The 21,227-nt window shown below is 31.4% G+C and overlaps 2 pseudogenes; both read left to right on the top strand.

The window, feature by feature from the left end:
- Positions 1 to 972: 972 nt before the first annotated feature.
- Positions 973 to 7,231, top strand: LOC149877685 (uncharacterized; annotated as a pseudogene).
- Positions 7,232 to 11,325: 4,094 nt separating this feature from the next.
- Positions 11,326 to 15,082, top strand: LOC149877684 (uncharacterized; annotated as a pseudogene).
- The last annotated feature ends 6,145 nt before the right edge of the window (positions 15,083 to 21,227 follow it).

The raw sequence follows: 21,227 nt of genomic DNA, 5'->3' as shown, positions 1-21,227 counted from the left end.
AAGTTCGTCACAGCGTTAAAATACAAGACGCAAAATATATCAAGGAAATATTTTTTTTCTGCTGATACCATTTTGAGTCTGCATAATATTCAATATAACATTGAAAAAAAAAAAGAGAATAAAATGGACAAGGTTTTTAACATTTCTATCTAAAATTTCATACGGTGAAATACTCGTGCAGTCGCACTCCTCTCCATGCAGACCACCACATTGAACGCACTGCCTTTATGAGCCACACTCAGTCACACCCAATGAGCGCGGCCGCCAGTTTTTCAGTCAGCTATCAGTCCAGATCTTTCCTTATCGTTCCTCTATTAAGAAAAAATCAAACATTTAATGGTCTGTTAAGCTCATTGCACACAAGCGGGCAATCTAAAAACAGCATGTCTCACCGCTTAAAATAAAAATGTTGTTTAGTACAAAAGGGGACACGCGAATAGACATCGTGATAGAGTTGCATTACAATCTACCACGACTAGCTGCTGCATTCTCAACCCTTCATTTTTAGCACAAAGAATTCTGAAACCTGTTCATATGTCAAAGGTCTACACAGTAAATAAAAATCCTACCATTTTCTTCCTTGTAATCTGTTTTCGTAAAACATTTGATACAACATTTTCAGGTGTCAAAAAGAATCTCCTGCGCTTCAGAAAGAATGACCTTTCTTTCTGTTAGACAGATGCTGTGATCATTGAAGAATGAAATACAGATAATATATGTAGATATAGAAATAATAAAAACCAACGAAAGTTTCAATGGCTGGAGTTGACAAAATACTTGCTGAAAAAGTATCAGGAAAGAAAGGAATGGCTTCATATTAAGAAACAGGAACTCAAATGCTTAACCATTACTGATAATAATGAAGTCAACGAGGGCGACAAATTTTCTTCAGATATTACGGAAGAAGATGAAAAAGATAAAAGTTTTTCAGTGAAAGAGAAAAAAAAAAATCGTTGCAAATCCACGATAACGATGAAAATTTCAAAAAGAGAACTATTAAAAGAAACGTGTACAGTTGATGATGGATCCGGTAATAGTCAAAGACAACAGCTACTTATATTGGGAAAAACTTTAGCGTTAGCTGAAGCAGCTTTAAATGATGCTACAGTTACTAAACCATCAGTTTATAGAGCAAGATCAGCTAACAGAATTGAAGAAGGTAAACTAATAGAAGAAACTTAGATTCTACCTGAATATTTGGAAATTTATTGGGATAGAAAAACTTTCAAGCAAGCTACAGGAAAAAAAGGAATAGCGACTTCTGTGTATGCAGGAATAGCAACTTGCTGTGTATGCTGTGTATACCTAAGTTGCTAGGTAATCCTTAAATTGCTGACGGGACTGGTCAAACTCAATGTTGTTCAGTGATGAACCTAGTTGATAAATGGCAATTAAAAGCATCTGTTGTTGCACTTGTCTATGATGCAACATCTGCAAACAGTGAAGCATATAATGGAGCTACAATTCTAATTGAAAAGCAAATTGGTCGTTCTCTATTCCGACTTGAATGTAGACATCATATTCCAGTGCTCTTTATAAAAGCAACATCCTATGCTATTTGTGGTCCGAACAAATCACCAAGAGTTTAGTTGTTTGAAAGGTTCAAAGAAGAATTTTATAACCTCAACTAGTATATTAAAGAACTTAGAGTGTGGGACTGGCCTCATGATCAAAATAGTTTTTTATTTCAACAAGCACTTGAAGTAAAGAAATTGGTAATGGACTGGTTGGAGAGAAAAGCATTTCCTCGTGAGGACTATTGCGAACTAGTGGAGCAAACTCTATTTTTTTTGGTTGACATATTAAAAGCGGTTTCCGCATTCGGTATGCTGGTTCTGATTATCATGCAAGGTGGATGTCAAAAGCCATTTATTATACAAATATATTCCAACTATCTAGAAATTTTGAACTTACTCATGAAGAAGCAAGAAAGGTTGAGAGGATGGCTGAGTACATTTGACTTTTTTATGCAAAGTACTTTCTTCAATCTGCTATTACTTCTGCTGCTCCAAAACTACTTTTGCTGCTCCTGAATTTCTTTTATTAAAGGAGGAAATTTAAATCAATTGACCTTGAAAGTGCAAAGGAAACCATAAAGTCCATTAAAATACACTTTGCATACTTATCTGTGGTGCTAGTAGTCTTTTCCTTGTTCGACGACTCTGTGAATTATGGAGATTAGACTATGATTGGTCAGAAACTTATAAACTTACCAAGACCTAAAGTATTTACTCCATATAAACCAAAGACTCCGATTATTATTTGGCGCAACGAAGTAAAACCTTTTTTATTGTCTTTTATAGGCGAAAAGTAATGGTTGCTTTTTCATTTGTTAAAATTAAATAGACCCCAAGAATGGCTAAACGTTCCATCAAAACATTGGAACAAATTCGAGGACTTTAACGCCGCAAAAAAATTTGTATAGAATCTTTCTTGCGTCAACAATATGGAAGAGTGAAGTATCAACCCAGTCAACCAACAAATATGGATATCGTATGGGAGTTGTCCGGGTATCTGAAATGGGATACACGAGGGCTTTTTATATGGCCACAGTCTGGGACCCATATGGGAAAGGAATAAAAACGGAGTAATAATTAACGATATCGAGGCGGAATTTAAAAAGGTTTTTTTCTAAATAAAAATGGTTAATCGGATAGCAATGTGCGATTTATTTTATCGCTCTTTTGATTAAAATGATTGATTTTAATTAATATGATGTAAGTTATTCGTGAAATTATTCAAGCTTATAATAATCGTCTTATTTAATGTTGGATGTTTATAAAGGATTTATACAGATTATAAATTAAACCGTTTAAAACCAACGTTTGGTTTAACCAAATGTTAGTTTTAATTTTTTTTTTCTAACTTTTGATTGCATTTGCTCTAAAAGAATGTTATATATATATATATATATATATATATATATATATATATATATATATATATATATATATATATATATATCACAGCTCTTTTAACTACCTATTTAAACAGTTGCTGACAAAGATGATTATTGTGATAGGCCCCAAGTTGAAAACTCACCTTGTTACCTTAAGTGATGCATTACATTTTTAGCATATCACCTAACAATTGCATTTTTTACCCAATAAATTTGTATTTGTTTGCGGTTTAATTTTGTTTTCAAATGTTAAACACTTTAAACGCATTAAAGGCAACCTTTCCTAAAGTTTAAGGAGTTAAGGAGGGTTAAGAAGCAACCTTTAATCTGCCAAAAATATAACTGTTTAAAACAATTATATTTTTTAAGTGCAAATAATACAACTGTTTAAACTAGTTATATTTTTGGCAGATTAAAGGTTGCTTCTTAACCCTCGAAATATATAAGAACTTAATACAATATAAGAACTATAGGCTTTTAGTAATTATTGGTAATTGTTATTATTTTTTTAATAAATTTTTATTAACTATATTTTTTCTATTATTCACCTGTCAAAGGCCCATTGCAATTGAGAAGGCTACTTTTTTTTTTAATAATTGTTGTGTACTTCATCTTAAATCTGAAACAAAAACCTTGATGAACAAGGCAGCTGCGCATAGAAATTTAGTTGAGTGGGGAACTTCCAGGATGTTATGCCTCTTGACAATAAGCTTACAAGCTGCAATGATATTTCAGCACAAACTGAAATATGCTGATATGATGCAGATAGTAAATTTATTAATTTTAGTCATAGCGTTGAATTTGGTGATTACCAAGATAGAACACCTAGCTTAGTAAGTCATGATGAAGATGATATTGTAGATTATGATGTCAATAATGATTGCCTTCAAGATCACTTGCGAACATGGGCTTTAAAATTTACCATTTCACATAATGCATGTACAGATTTGCTTTCATTATTAAGCCCATCACATCCTAATTTGCCTAAGGATGCTAGAAACATCAGAATAAAAACTATTGCAGGAGGAGAATATTTCTACTTTAGGGTTAAACACCGGCTTTCTTTTTTAATGGAAAGGTATCTTATTAAATCTGAAATTAATAAATTACATCTGCATATAAATATAGATGGAGTGCCAAAATCAACTGCTAGTTTGTGGCCTATTCTTTGCTCTGTTCGAGATGCAGATTGGTATCCTTTTCCACTTCACTATATTTTGGTAAAACCAAGCCTAACTCATTACAGGATTATTTAAAAGACTTTGTTGCTGAAATAAAAATATTAGAACGAATAGGTTTTGTTTGTGTAGCAACTGGGAAGCACTATTTGTTAAAGTTGGAGGCTTTTATTTGTGATGCACCTGCAAGAGCATTTGTAAAGTGCATTAAACCACATAATGCATATAATTCTTGTGAACGCTGCTTTCAAACAGGTGAATGGTATGGCAAAGTTGTTATGCCCAATACAGCCACACCTCTGAGATCTGACATCAGTTTTAAAAACAAAACAGATAAAAATCATCATGATGGTACACATATATCACCAATTGAGGAATTAAATATTGGTTTAGTTAGTGGTTTTCCAATTGACAGTATGCAAATGGAAAACCACTAACTAAACCAATATTTAATTTTTGGGAACAGTTCGTAGGTATATTAATCAATTAGTCTATGGAAGATCTGAACATAAGTTATCAAGATCAACAATTGATGCTATATCTGAAAAACTTGCTATTCTAGGAGCTTACATTCCTTGAGAGTTTTCACGAAGGCCTCGATCTCTTTTAGAGTTCAAGCAATGGAAAGCTACAGAATTAAGACAGTTTTTGTTATATACTGGCCCTGTTGTTTTTAAAGGTTTTCTTTCTGATTCTGTATATTCCAATTTTTTGTGTCTCTGTAGCTATTCGCATTCTTATGACTCCATCATTGTGTAATAACCACTACTATGTTTATGTAGAAAACTTATTAAAGTATTTTGTATATAATTTTTGCTTATTATTTGGAAAAGATCAGTGTTTACAATATTCATTCCTTGATACACTTACCAGATGATGCTAGACTATTTGGCGTGTTACATGTTTCTTGTTTTCCTTTTGAAAGCTATTTGGGAAGACTAAAAAAGTTAGTTCACCAACCTAAATCACCTTGCTCACAAATTGTGCGACGAATTTTGAAAGGTCATTTGCAACAATCAAAATTGTGCACCAGTATACCGTCTAAATTTTGACAAAAACACTTGCTAGGTCCACAACCATTGCCATTTCGTCACTACATTCAATACAAGCAATATTTTGGACCACAGTTTCTAGCTTCTTTTGCAACTGCTGAAAATTGCTTTGGTGTTAATGATAAAGTTATTTTAGACAAAAACATATTAACTGATGTAATCTGCTCAGAGGCTAATACTTTTGTGGTCTGCCAAGAGTTTCAGCGTAAGCAATTATTTTTTACGGATCCTCTTGATTTAACAAGCTTGTCCATATACAGTGGTTTTCATAAATTTAGACGCACTCATTTTTTTTTTACATATATGTAAGAAAATGCTTAAAATAAAAAAAAAATAAAAGTGCTACCGCTATGTTTGATAAATAAATTAGTAGAGGAAGTGAAACTCTATTATAGAGTACCTTAATTTTTTTTTAAAGGATGTTTATAACTCATTTTATACCAATTAACACAAAAAAGTTAATTGATAAGCTTGATTTTATTTTATTCATAAATTTAGACGCACAATCAAAAAAGTCTTATACCTTGTTAGCTGGTAGTTAATTAGTAGTTTTTTTCCCATATTTCTCATTAATAGACCTAAATTAATTGATTTTGTCAAAAAACCTTATATAAAAATGACTTACCTGGAATTAGTTCATCATTATTTAATAAATAAACAAAAGTTAAGTTAGTTTTGCACTAAAAAGACGCGAAAAATGGGCAAAAGACGTATTACTCAAGGTGAAAGATAACAAATTATTGCTCACATCAAAGAAGGAACCAAAAGTAATAGAGAAATTCCTAGGTTAATTGGAATTTCTAAGAAATACGTTCAGACAACGAAGCAAAACTTTCCTCACACTGGTGGTGCCAGCGAGAAAATAAGGCCAGGTAGACCCTTGTCAACCACCGAAAGGACGATAGTGCCCTTTTTAGAGCTGTCAGAGCTAATCCAAGAATTACAAAGAATTGAACATAGAATTAATACAACGCAAAATACATCTATTTCTAAAAGCACAGTCCTTCGAATACTTATCAAATACAAGATTGGAGTCTACTCTGCTTTGAAGAAACCGCTCTTGCGTCCATATAATAAACAAAGGAGACTAAAAGGGTGTCGTGAAAGAAGTTTTTGGACAATAGAACAATGGAAAAACATTACGTGGAGTAATGAGAGTAACTTTGAGCTGATCAATCGCAAATCTAACATAACAGTCAAAAGAATAGCTCACGAAAATTATTACGCCAGGTACATTAGACCGACTGTACAAAGTGGAGGAGGCTCGATAGGAATCTGGTCATGCTTCAAGTACAAAGGTGTTGGTATGTGCCAAACATACACCGGAAGAATCAACTTCATAATATCAAAAAAATCCACCAATTGACCTGCTTACGCTCAATAATAAAGCATAGAAACTTCAACAAGGTGGCGCTACTGCACATACTGCATACTATACAAAGAAGTGGTTCAACGATAATAGTATCAAGATAACACCGTGGCCTCCATACTCAGCTGATTTGAACCCAATTCAAAACATTTGGGCTTGGATTGACCGTGAATTGGCAAAGGTTCAAATTTCCACATTGGGAAGCTGAAGGACATCTTTAAGGAGACCTGGTATAGGGTCCCAGAAGCGATGTGCAAAAATCTTGTTGAGTCTATGCCTAGAAGACTTCTTAGTTGCATTAAAGCAAAAGGCGGATACACAAAATAGTGATTGGCTCATAAATTACGCCTCCTAATGTATCGTGCGTCTAAATTTATGAACAATTTTTTTTGTCTTATTTTTGTAATACCATGTAGTTGTACCTAAGTATTACTTAGTTTTTGTATTTTTTTTGTAAATTTTTTTAAAATTTTGTATTCTGTATGTATTTATCTAATAAATAGAAAAAAAACTAAACCGAAATCTTTTTTCATTATTGTTTTATTGTTTTATAAAAACTAAAAATCTAAATTCTCAAATATGAGTGCGTCTAAATTTATGAAAACCACTGTATTATGTGGATAATGTGTCATTTAATACAACAACGTTTTTTATAAAAGAACTAAATGTTAAGTAATTTAAACTACTATTTAAAAGCGGCTTTATAGTTATTCCACAAATACATTTTTCCTAGTATATCAAATAACTTGTTGCAAAAAATTACTTTACTATTTTGTATAATGTATTATAAAATATCTACTTTTTAAAGTTGTAAATTTTTCATTATTAGTTTTGCAATCAATTAATTTTACAATTATTATGTTAATTGATACTTTGTAATTATGATTTATTACAAATTGATTATGAGAAACATAATATACTCATATTCATATTGAATAAGTACTTATTTTGTGTAATGAAAATAATACTCAACTCAGATAAAACATAATAAGAGGCTATTCACAGTGGTGAAGGGTTACCTTAAAGCATACAGCTGCATATAAGAAGGAATCTATAACAAAAAATTTATTTGGATTTTTTTCTTATTGTTGTAAAAGGGGTAATGGTTATTTGATTACAAAATCTTATTGACAATATTTATTATGATAAAAAAAGTTTTAAGAATGTAGCAACTAAACTTTATGTAAGTATATAGCAAATTTGTGAATTTGCTAATAATAAATTTGCTTAAAATCTATGAATTACAATAAATTAATTACGAACTAATATTAAATATTTTTTTATACATCATTATAATGTAATATTATTGAACTAATATTATATATTTTTTACGTATATTTATTTTTGCATGCAGACACTTTAAGGGATTCAGATCCGCTGTTGTATGCGGTCATAAAACAAAGATAGGTCGGCTTTTGAGTCAGCACTGCCAAATGCCGACCTGAATATCAAAGGCTGGATATATATATATATATATATATATATATATATATATATATATATATATATTAGGGTGATCCAAAAAAACTTTTTTTTACTTTTTGTTATTCCTAAGGTCTAAATGTGTTCATTTATGAAAGAAAACATTGTACCAAAATAATCAGCCAAATCGGTTAATATTTAGAGGTCGCGCTGGGGTGATCTTTATATCCCTCTAAAATTGGAATTTTCAAAAGTTCAGTAAAATATTGACCTTCGTTTTCTGTACACATTTCGGTTATTTACCGTTCGATTTTAATAAAATGAAAACGAAAATAAAGCTCTTATTACACATAATAACTTTTATTAAACAACATTAAACAACAACAGCTGCTCATTTTCGCCTGGTTTGTTTAGCACTCAATGTTGATTTTTTTGCATCTGGTAAGACAGCCCTGTTTTCTGCAACTAAATTTAGCACATACTTTTGCTGCTCTTCATCTTTTGTTAAGACAGCATTAAAGTCTTGTACTAACTTCACCCCTCTTTCGGCGCAATTATTAACAACTTTAAGAGACTTCTCTACTTCTTTAGAGTCGGCATACGACTTATTGTTTTTCCAGTTTAAAGGATCTTCTTCAAGAAAGGAAATGTCAATATTTAAGAAATTAAAAAATGAAAATGATTTACACGTTACAAAGTCCTCAAGGGATTTACTCATTACATTTGTAATATCTGCTAATTTCTTTGATGGCCTATAATTGTCTACGCATTGACGCTGAAGGGCAGTTATCATTTTTCTTTTAACTTCAATCTCTACATCATCACTAAAAAAGGCCAAAGATATAAGTTCTTCACTTAAATACCTTAGATGCCGCTTCATTGCCTTGGTTGCAGCGGTCGCTATATTTTCATTCATTTCACGATATTCCTCAATATCTTTTAGAAAATGTAAATCATTAAATAGGGCCGAGGCACTGAGTGGTGCAGTAAACCACTGTCGAACATATATTAACGCAGCAAACATGCTAATATCTCTTATTGCGTTTAGTTCATGTTGCACCATTTTAAACTGATCTCTAAATAATTTTAATTAAATAAATAAGTTTTGCCATCCACCGAGCATGATGGAAGGCTCCAGGTGCTTTAAATCTTATTCCACTAGGAGGTTGCTCTCCTAAATATATTAGACATAATTCAAGAAGTTCTTTATAATCATCTCGTGGTTGTGAGTCTTGCAAACATTTTTTTAAGAAATTAATTATAGATGAATTTTTTTCAATCGAGACGTTTGAAAGATATCTTTCAGCTTCTTCATCTTGCACTGTTGCGCTAAAATCATCTTCCTTGATATTCTTCCAGGCTTGTTTAAATTGTTTGAAAATAGCAACATCTGGTCCGGACGTTGTTGGAAAATAAATTTTAAACACAAATCCTGCAACAATTTCAGTAATGTGATGACGACAAGCTAAATTCAATAATTCTTTTCCTAATTTTTCTTCAAGTAAATTACAAGCACCTTTCTCAGATCCTGTATTGCTAGCTGTGGTATCAAACGACATGCCACAGAGATTATTAATAAGATTCGAAGCGTCCCATTCATGGAGGGAGGCTACAACTGCAGTAGCAATGGCTTCTTCTTTTTAATTACTAAGTTTTGGCACTCCCAGAAGTTTTTCAACACCACGCCCTGTTACTAAAACTGACAAACGCTCAACATTTCCACTTCCATCGATGTCTGCCATCATTTTTCCATCCCAATATACTACGAGAGGTACATCCGGTTTGAAATTTTCTTTCGTTTCATTGTAATGAGTTTCACGATAATCAGTTCTTGCCCTATGAAAAGTAGTAACAGATATAGAGAACTCTTCAATGGGAGTTCCTAAACTTTGCATTGTAGCTGCTATAGTTCGCATTGCCACACGATTGCTTACTTTTCCTCTATCTAAGGAAGCGACAACTTCAGGGGTAATAACTTTTTTTATAGAACGCTTCCTTATCAGACCGCAGCTTTCTGCAACATCATCTTTTCCTTTCAAAACTACAATACCATCATGATCGCTACTAGCAGAACTTGAAGGCGAAGTTGAATTCTCAAGAACAATTACTTCTTCAGAGCGTTGTTTCCTTAACGCTTCTTTTTGCAAACGTTTATCCAAACTTATCTCCCTGCAAACTTTATTTTCTTCTTTCTCTGCATCATCTTTATCAATGGAACCCAAGACCATGTTTCTATCATCTCGTTGATCTACGAGGAAATCGCGATCTTCAGCAATTTTTGTTAAATCAAAAACATTAGTTGGCGCAATATCAAAAAGTTTCATAATTCTCTTTTGAAATTCTGTTACTTTGCTTCTAGCAACAGGTGATTTCTTATTTCTGTCTTTTAACAGATCCGTATATTCTTTATGAAATTTTTCAAGCTATGTAACTGCATTATCCTTTCGAATTGTAGGAATTTTAGCTTTTTCCCAAATTTCACAAGTTGATTTGATAACTGTTACCGAACTTTCATGTATACTCAATCCTTTCACCTCATGGTGGAAGAAAAAACATTTTAGTACTTCCAAAATCGTTAGAAGCTTAAGATGGGAAAGCATTGATATTGGTTGACCAATTAACCATATTGCTGTAGAACTGCGTGTTGGCTTTGCGACTGCAGCCATTTTAAATTTTCTTTAATACAGTGTATGAATGAAAATATATTTTGTTGTCACCTATATTTCCAAACAAAATTAGTTTCGTTGAAACTCGCAATTATATCACTTTCTTAAAATACTGTAATTATTATTATTAGTCAAGCAAAATAGATAAACTATTTTAATTTTATTTCAGGAATCACAACACTCTCGATAAAGTCTCGAACTGAACTAAACCATATAATAAACCAATATAATAAAATATAATGAAATTTGGCTTAGTTTGCAATTTATTTTGCCGCTTTAATATGCATTTAAAAAGGAAATGTTGTTTAACAAAAATTATTATGCGTAATAAGAGCTTTATTTTCGTTTTTATTTTATTAAAATCGAACGGTAAATAACCGAAATGTGCACAGAAAACGAAGGTCAATATTTTACTGAACTTTTGAAAATTCCAATTTTAGAGGGGTATAAAGATTGCCCCAGCGTGACCTTTAAATATTAACCGATTTGGCTGATTTTTTTGGTACAATGTTTTCTTTCATAAATGAACACATTTAGACCTTAGGAATAACAAAAAGTAAAAAAAAAATTTTTTTGGTCATTTTTGTATCACCCTAATATATATATATATATATATATATATATATATATATATATATATATATATATATATATATATATATATATATATATATATATATATACATATATAAATTTTATTTTTGTGATACAGTATTTGTATCAAAATTACAGTGTAAATATGTATGCAATAGTTCGATTCAATGAAACTAATACAACAGATTATGTACCGCTAACTTGGATAAGTGGAGTTGAAATCAATTCACTTCATCCAGTATCAAAAATAAAATATCTGTTAAAGTCTATTGGCCAAATGGAAAAAATTTAAATCCGACAGGTATTGCAAGGGCTAAAATAATTTAATGGATCCAGGTGTGCATTGGCCTTTATTTACTGCTAGAATACTTGGAATTGCAGGTAAAGTTAATGTTATTCTTTTATAATTATATTCTATTTATGTTTCAGTGCAAAAAATACCTCTGTTTAAAACAATAACGTTTTTTATGTATTCCTTTTTACTTTATTTATAGACAGTCTTACTGAAGCACGTTCAAAAGCGAAAAGAGCAGAGGACACCTCCAATCTTGATATGTAAAAAGAAAATGCATTAAAGCGTGTTAGAAGGTAACTTTAATTATGTAATTTAATAATTTAATAAATTTTTAAATATCCATGTTTGCATGTATATATTTATAATTTATAAAACTGTTTAGATGTAAAATGATTAGTTCCTCTGAAAATGAAGAAGAAGATTATGATCAGATTTTTCCAAGGTGTTTTCTAATTTTATAAAGAATTGGTTTATGTACTTATTTTCTATCTATTATTGTTACTCTATTCTTAATAAGGCATAAAAATGGCAGCGTTAGCTATTCTAATATTTTGTTGATTTTATAAAGCAAAAAGAAAACTTGGCACAAAAAAAGAATAAACGATGCAATATGTGTTACTCAAGTAGACAAACCTGCTCCGCCTTTCATTCAGAAAGAGCCTCAGAATTTACTGAATCTGTAAGTAACATCCTGTTTTTATCACTAAGTAATAACTTTTTTTGAGATTTTATTTTAGTCTACTGGTTATGTAAGAGGTTTTACTTATTCTTGCGTTAAATATGTCTTTTGTAGTATATGTTATATTTCTTTTTTTTTTTTCATTTACTATTTATTTACTACTAACCAATACCAAATCACGTTTATATATTAACCACATTATACTTCAACGTTATTACACTTCTGTTACAGTTATGGAAGTGATATTGAGTTGAGCAATTTTGATTCTGATGGTTTACCAGCAGCAAGACTAGACTTCAAAATAGAGAAGTAGTGATACAATTATCTAATAAATGACTGTATTCAACATAATGAGGTGTAGCATATATTTTTGCCAGATATGCCAGATATTCTTTTTTTTTTTTTTCTCAAGTTCTTTAAGTATAAGAGTTTATAATGCAAAAACAAGCAAGTCTACTACAAACAGTATTCAAAATCTGGTTTTCAAAAATCTGCAAAAAACTGTTATAACACTGGAATATTTGCTAATAATGAACAGAAAATAATTTTTAAAAATAAAAAATATCCAGTTATAAAATCTGTTATTTTCAGTTTATTACCAGTACATATGCCAGTGTTAAACCAGTTATAATATATTTGGTACATATAAATATTTATGTTTTTATTTATTGTTAACTTGTTTAAAGTTATACCATTGGTTTGGTATTGAGCTCAAAATTTTTTCTTGTAGATGTAACAATTCAGCATCAAAATATTTCCAATCGAAAAACATATTGATGGACTCTGCCCCTGTTCAAAACAAATCATCATCTTTTCAACAAATTACCACCTGTCCAACAAATAATAATAAGTTATTAGCAGGTATTCGGCAATTTATATAATATAATTGTTAACTTAAATAAACGACTCCATATTTGAATTTAAATAATAATTTTTTATAATTATTCAAAACTATGTAAGTTATATAATTAAAAATAAATTTATATGCATATATTATATATATATGTATATATATATATATATATATATATATATATATATATATATATATATATATATATATATATATATATATATATAAGTTGTACTGCGTACTTTGGTTAGCGCTATGACATCACACTGATTTAGGAATAGGCGAGGGCTTCACTACATACATCGACTGATTAGGGAGAAGAGATTGGGTTAGGGCAGGGTACAATTTATTTAAATTTTATTTCTTTTTCCCTTTTCTTTTTCTATTAAAGCACACTGAAAGAAATGTAACATTTTTTATCACATTTTGCTTACTATAATCGCCAGAAGTAAGTGTATATAAATATATATGTAAAACAATGATTATGTAAAATTAAACAAAAAAAAAAGTATATGATCTAGTTTTTAATAATTCGATAATAGTCTTAAATCTGAAATTTGCTTTTTACATGTTTTTATGTTTAATACAGACTTTTTCTATTTAGGTGAGTCTGTAAGTCTACAGATGATTGCTATTTTATTAGCAACTGTAATTACTAATCAGGAAGATATGAAAAAGACTCAGGCAATGCATACAGCACAAATTCAATCCATCCGTCGCAAACATGATTTGAATGATCATATCTCTCCAGATCTTCAAGGAGGTATTTCACTGCCAGCTAAGTCAATGGAAGAAATAGAAATTTTAACACAGAAGCTGGAAAATCCAGGAGTAATGAAAATAGTTGTGAAAATTAATAATTTTTTATTTAAATACAGTTTATTTTAATAATTAGTATTAGTATTAGTTTTAGTAAATGCTGTAACTGGTGTGAGCCAGTGAGTGTTGTATCAACACACTATGACAGCCGATTAGCTTAATTGCTGCTCATCCAGCAATCAAGACCTGCTTTAAAACTGTTAACTGATTGTGCTTTTACCAATTCTCTTGGGAAGCTATTCTATAAATTGGCCGATCTATTAAATAAAAACTTTTCAAGACATGCTTGCTTAGTGATTTTTTTGACATAAAGCTGTGATCTCTTGTTTGAGTTTTTTTGAATACTAATATTTTTTTTATTGTTTCCAAATCGTTAAAACAGTTGAAGAATTTATAAAGTTGAATCATATCTCCTCGTTATCTCCTTTTTGTCAAGGTAGTCAAGTCGAGAGCTTTTAGATGATACTCATAGTTGATTTTTTTAAGTGTTTTCTCCCTTTCGAAAAGGTGATCAAAGTTGCACTGCAAACTTTAACAGTGATTGCACAAAAGAAACATAAAGTATTCTTTGCAGTCTAATATCTAAGCAAACAAAGCATTTTCTAATTCGACCCAACATTTGGTTGGCTTTGCCTACGCATTTTATTACATGATTTTTCCATTTCAGATTGCTTGAGAAGATTACTCTAAGATCACTTTTAGATTCTGTTATGTTTAACTTTTGTTCATTGATATAAAAGGGTGATTTTTTGTTTTTTCGGCCAAAGTGCATGACCGTACATTTTGAATATTAAATTTCACTAGCCAGTCTTGAGTCCACTTAAAAGCTGAATCGAGATCTGATTGCAAAGAAAGAGTTGATGCAATGGAAAGCATTTCATTTATAACTTTGGTGTCATCAGCATATAGCTTTATTAGATTTTTTAGAGTTTCAGGCAAATCGTTTATAAATAGTACAAACAAGAGTGGTCTAATTACTGACCCTTGTGGCACACCACTGGTAATTTCTGCCCAAGAGGATACATTTAATTGCAGTTTTTAACAAATTTTTATGTTTTTATTTTTTTATACCTCTGCACGATAACTTGCATCAAACTTTTTTTAGGCTAAACATATTGCTGATATTGGTGGAGAAAATCTAAGGAATTTTATAATGAGGTCAATGCCCATGCTGCTAAACAGCCTTCTTGCTCGCAGCTTCAATTTGACAGGGCAAAAAGGAAAACAAGCTTTTAAAACAAATGCACTTCATTTAGTTCTTTGTAGTGAGTATAAATTTAGTTTATATAATAATATTTGTAGAGCATATATATATATATATATATATATATATATATATATATATATATATATATATATATATATATATATATATATATATATATATATATATATATATATATTTATTATTTATTTATGCTCTACAAATATTATTATATAAACTAAATTTATACTCCAACTTTATGACGCTTAAGTCAATAAGTCACGCACAAAGTTCAAAGAGATATTAAATTTCCACTTAGCTTGCAAAAGAACCGTAAATGACATTGAAGATTGCAATAACCCAACTACAAACCAGTTCTAAATATTGGATGATGATCATTCTTTGCTAGAAACATCATACCTCGATGAAGCTGTGGTTCCAGTTGACCTTAAGTTTTTAAAAGCGCAGCGCCCTGGGACTTCAAGACAAGCCAATCAAAATTAAAGCCACCCTTGATGCTTAAATATAAAAATGTCACACAATAGTTTTATCTGAAGTGGATGTGGATGCTTTGGAATGATAAAAGCAAAATGAAAATGAGTAAACTTTAGCAGCTGGTGTGGCTAGAAGTTTATTGGCTATACCTTTGATTTCTGCTTCATCAGCAAGAATGTTTTCAGTAGGAGGTAAGACATTTACAGATTTTAAACATAATGTAAACCAAGAGAACACTAGCATGTTAGCTTTTGTTAGTCAGAATTACTCGGTTGTTCCTTTTTACCTCAAAAAATGAAAGAAAACTTATGAAGATGAAACATCTGAGTTACCTCACGTCAAACACAACAAGAGAAAACTCAAAAACAGAGAAAATTGAAGACTCAAATGCAAAGTCAAAAACTAAAAACAGAGGTGCACCTGAAAAAGCTTCTGCAAGTCAAATATCAGAAACCCAAACTGCTCCTGAACCTAAGGAGAAACAACAGCTACGGCTAGACACTCAAAAGAGTCAAGGACCTCTTGTTCAATAAGACGGTAATGAAGGCACTGAAAGTGAAGACCAAACTCAAATTTAGTATTAGAAATACAAATAACAATTTAAAAAATTCTTTTATTTTGGTGATAAAAGTGGTAAACTTTTGGGATAAATTTGCGCATTACGCATTTTTTTGAAAAATTACTGCGGTATTTACACACTTTTACGTATTTTACTCAGATTTACGCATTTTTACATTAATTTAACGCAGTTTTACGCATTTTTTTCCCCGTACGATAACGCCGACGCTAATCACATCATACTATTCCTGATAACTCTCAGATCTTGCCTAACTTAATGCTAATAACTTACAAAATTCAAAAAATTAATAATTCAAAGGATTGTTACTTTTCTACCATCAGAGGGAATTTAAAAAATTAGCAAGTTTTCTGGTTATTAAGCATTAAGTATGCCATCATAGGCTTTAAAAATTATACTAGAAAAGCTTCTGATTCATGAGCTATTTTAAAATTTAGACTAAGGAAAAATTAGTACAAACTTTTAAAAAAACACCAGAAATACGAAAATTTGTATACAAAGTGCGCCAAAATACTTGCCACATTTATAATAATCTCCTACAAAATACTTGCCACTTTTATAATAATCTCCTACAAAATCAACCTCATGAAGGTCTTTAAGTTGTTTTTTATGTAAAGTTCAATTAAAAAATGTACTTAGGTAATTTGAAATGTAATAATGAAATCTACTTACCAATAGCAAACCATTCCTCAAGCTGTTGACAAATTACTTTGAAAAAAAAAGAACAAAAACACAATTTTAGAATTAAGAAAGGAACATTTCCTTATAATATTGTGCAGCGACGGTTGCAGCAATTCTTAGGTACATTTCAGTTTCGGGTTTGTTATTAGATACAATATTAGCGATAACTCGGCGTTTGGATCTGCCAGACATCTCCGAAAATAGCATAGTTGGTCTTCCTCTTTTCGTTTTTTCAGAACTGGGCGATTGAGTGTCAAATTTAAGCTCTGTTGGAAGCTCGTATTCAGTTTGAAGCCAATTTCCATGGTATTTCATGAAGCTTTCAGAAAAATAACCTTGCTTTCTCTAAAGTTTGTTTTATCGCTTTTATATATTTTTTATTTTCTGTGTTATAACTTGTTTTTCTACTTCCTCAGATCTCTTTTAATTTTTTCTTCACAATTCAAAATGCATTTTTCAATAGCTAAATAATGTTTATTATTTTGTTTTATAATTGATACCATGTCACCTAAATCGCGGTTTTCTTTATCTTTTTTGCTTTTATTAATCTGTTGTTGACATTACGAAATGGGTGATTGAGGACACTCAACCATATTCTATTGTAGAAACTGACACATTTACCCGGATGATGAAAACTGCAACCAACGGTCAATTCAGAGCCATTATAGCAAGAACATATCTACAAAAGAGCATTATTGATAGAAATCCCATCTGTCTTCTTTTTTAGAATCATTAAAAAAAAATCAAAAAAAAGTTCTTTAAACGGAAAAACTAATGAATCAAAGAGTAAAAACAGACTATGCTAATCAAATTTGATTGAACTACATTTCAACTATTTATTGCAAGTTAGATCCTGTGGGGAATTTTTTAAACTTTCCATGAGACACAAGAGTCACTTTTTGAACTTGATAATATTTTTTACATCTGACTGCGAATCAATACATTTTACAAAATACACTCTCTTTTTAAACATTTTTATAATCGCGTCATTTCACACATTTAATGCGGTAATTAAATACATTAACACCTACATTAGCATCTACAAAATATTAACACCTTCAAACATGCCTTCACACAAACACACCTTCAATTACGCCTTGAAGACTTTATTCACGACACCCTCCCCCGATTAAAGCTGAGATTTCGGCTTTAATCAGCTATCTCCCATCTCGTCTTCCATGATGTAATTGATCTTTTGTCTTGCATCCAATTTCACCAGTCTCGCTTCTCTTTTCAAGATATCCTCTTCAGCTCTAGTTTCCAATTTCTTGTTCGATTCGATTCCGCTTTCTGCCTCACAATCCATTTCTAAGTCACACACCAACTGAATTGGTCGTTCAATTACATAACCATTTCCCAGGCATATTTTAAAGCCACGAATAACTCTATCTTTCCCTTTAATGTTGTTTTCAATTCGACCGATGTTGAGAAGTGCCTTGTCCTTCACATCGTCTTTAATGAGAACCATTCTTCCGACACCTGGGAGTTTTGCATTACCTCTCCTTTCCTTTGTTTGTTGTCGTTCTTCCATTGCGTGCACGTACTCGTTCATCCATCTTTTCCTAAAGTTATTCTTACAGTTTTTAACAAACTTGACTCTCCGTAGTACACAACCGCCCCTTGTTATTAAATCAATATCTTCCTCAAGCAAAATTGCAGGTCTCCCCCTCATTAATACATTTGGCGTCGATACTTGATTATCGAATTGGTCACCTTGATAACAAAGTGGCCTATTGTTCATAGCGCATTCCACATCCAACAATACTTCTTCCAATTCAAAGAAAGCTTAGGATACCCTTACCGATTGTTTTTCACAAACTTTTCTTCATTATTCCAATTAATCTTTCAAACAAACCTCCCCACCACGGCGCCCTTGACAAATTAAACCTCCATTTTATGGCTTGGGTAGCAATATAGTTTGCGAGATTTTCATCTTTCGTAAGTGTTAGTAACAACTTCCCGTTGCCACAAATGTCTTTGCGTTATCACTAATAATCATTTGTGGAGGTCCTTTTCTTGCAACAAACTCCTTTAAAATTCTCTGAAGTTCTCCTGCCGATAAAACTTATTTTGTTATATTTCTTCTACTTAAATATTAACAAAAATAACAATAGAAATAGAGATAAAAACTAGTTTGAGAAATTGTTACGTTCATTTCAATAATTAAGGCAAATAATTTGTTCTTTTATTGAAAACTTTATGCATGCCTCAAAAATATCATTTATTGTTAATACGATTATTAAGGAAAATTTTCAAATAACTTAATAAATAATTAGTTCTTTTTCGGAAACTGTTTGTATGCATCAAAAACTATCACGTTTTATTAAGACAAATATTAAGGAAATATTGAGGCAATTATTTCAATAAAGAGTCCGTAAACCGAAAATGTAATTTGATCCGTGTTTTCGAATTTTTAATCCGAAGAGTAATCCTTATTAATAATCTCATTCGTTTTTGTGGATTTTAGATTCAATAAATAATCCGAAATATTCGTCCGATCCGATATGGCTAACTTAATCCGATTCCTTTCTTCTTTTTTTTTAATTCACCTTTTTTTACTTTTCAGATGCCTAAGCTATCTAATATTTAGGAATTCTTCAACAATGTGGAGGAAAACAAGCCAAAATGCAAGCCCTGTGGCAAAATATACTTAATAAAAGCACCACAAGTCTTTTTTGGAACCATTTGAAAAGAGTCCACTTGAATTTATATAAACAATTAGAAAGGAAAAACAAACAAAAATCAACAATACCAGACATTTTTGATGAGCTTGCCTCTGAAGACTCAGACTTTGATCAAGCCTTTGACCAGCCTGGACCAAGTGGAACTTGCGGCACTTCCAACACACAGCAAGGTAAAAAACAGACTACCAAATCTGAATAGGAAGTTACTGACATCAATCGAATAAGAACTGTTGTTGACATTACTAAATGGGTGATTGAGGACACTCAACCATATTCTATTGTAGAAACTGACACATTCACCCGGATGATAAAAACTGCAACCAACGATCAATTCAGAGCCATTACAGCAAAGAAAATATCTACAAAATACATTCCTCTTCTTTTTAAATTCATCAAGGAGCAATTAAAAAACATTTTCAATACAGACAAGTCAAATTTTGATGGAGTGGCCTTTACATCCGACGTGTGGACCACCGATCACACCAATTTGTCTTTCATGAGCCTTACACTCCTCTATATAGATTTAAAGCTCCAATTCCCCAAACAATATACTGGGGACAATATTGCCAAGAAGCTCAATGAATCTATCAACAAACTTGAACTTGATTTTGGAGCCAAAACCTGGATAACAGTCGACGGTGCAGCTAATGTCCAAGCAGGTGTTAGGAAATCAATTGGGGTTCAAAGTTCAATTTGGTGTGTCGACCACCGTCTAAATCTAATTGTCAGTGGTGCTGTCGATGATAAAAGATGTCCAAAGTGGTCAATTCTCAACCACAAAATAAAAACATTAGTAGGTCACTTCAACCAGTCCTCTCAAAAAGCTATGACTTTAGTTAATGTTCCCAAAGCCTTAAATAACTCCAGAACGAAGTTAGTACAGAGATGCCCCACAAGATGGAACTCTGACCTCCATCTCTATAGCTCATTTTTTAGATCCTAACAGTAAGGCCATGTGCTTTGTGAATGAGGGAGAAAAATTTGAAGAAGTTAAAACTGCAGTAAAGAAAGCTATGGAAGAACTGTCAAAAAAAATAATATTTGGCTAGCCAAAGCACTCCTTCCCCTTCAACGTCGGATGATGAAGATGATGACAACTTTGATTTCACTAAACAACTGAGGAAGAAAGTGTTTGGTGCAGGTTACATTAATCCTGGAGGTGAAACAAGCACCAAGAAAGCCATTTCTGCTGAAATTGAGGAGTATTTGAATTCAAAACCAGTTCCAGCAAATACAAATGTACTGGAATTCTGGAAACAAAACCAGCATATTTACCCAATAATGTCAAGGCTGGCCAAAAAAAACCTCTGTATACCTGCTGCATCATCAACATCTGAAAGAGTTTTCTCAACAGCAGGGAATATATACAGCTCTAGAATAACCAATCTTTCAATCTCAAAGGTTGAGATGTTGGTATTAATGAACGAAAACACTTAGCAACTCAGTAAAATTCAAGACATTGTGTGGGCAGGAAATGAATTTGGAAAATGATTAACTTTCAGTGTGATTTTGACTCTTTATTTTTTACCAAGGAAATCATTTCGTTTCATCGTATATTTGAATACTATAAATAAATAAAAATGAATCTTATTTCAAAAGCATTTTTTGTTCTGAATCCGTTTAAATCCGTAAAAATAATATCGGTTCGGATTCCAATTCGAAAAAAAATTTTCGAATTGCAATCCGATCCGGAAGTATCAAATCGGATTGCATTCCGAAAAAATAACCTGAAAAAATTTTTAAAGAATTTTTTTCCGACA

This window comes from Hydra viridissima, unplaced genomic scaffold (assembly GCF_058129835.1).
Source record: "Hydra viridissima isolate aposymbiotic clone 2 unplaced genomic scaffold, HvirCarnegie_v1 scaffold_16, whole genome shotgun sequence".
Classification (NCBI taxonomy): Eukaryota; Metazoa; Cnidaria; class Hydrozoa; order Anthoathecata; family Hydridae; genus Hydra; species Hydra viridissima.
This window is presented reverse-complemented; position numbering and strand designations above follow the sequence as displayed.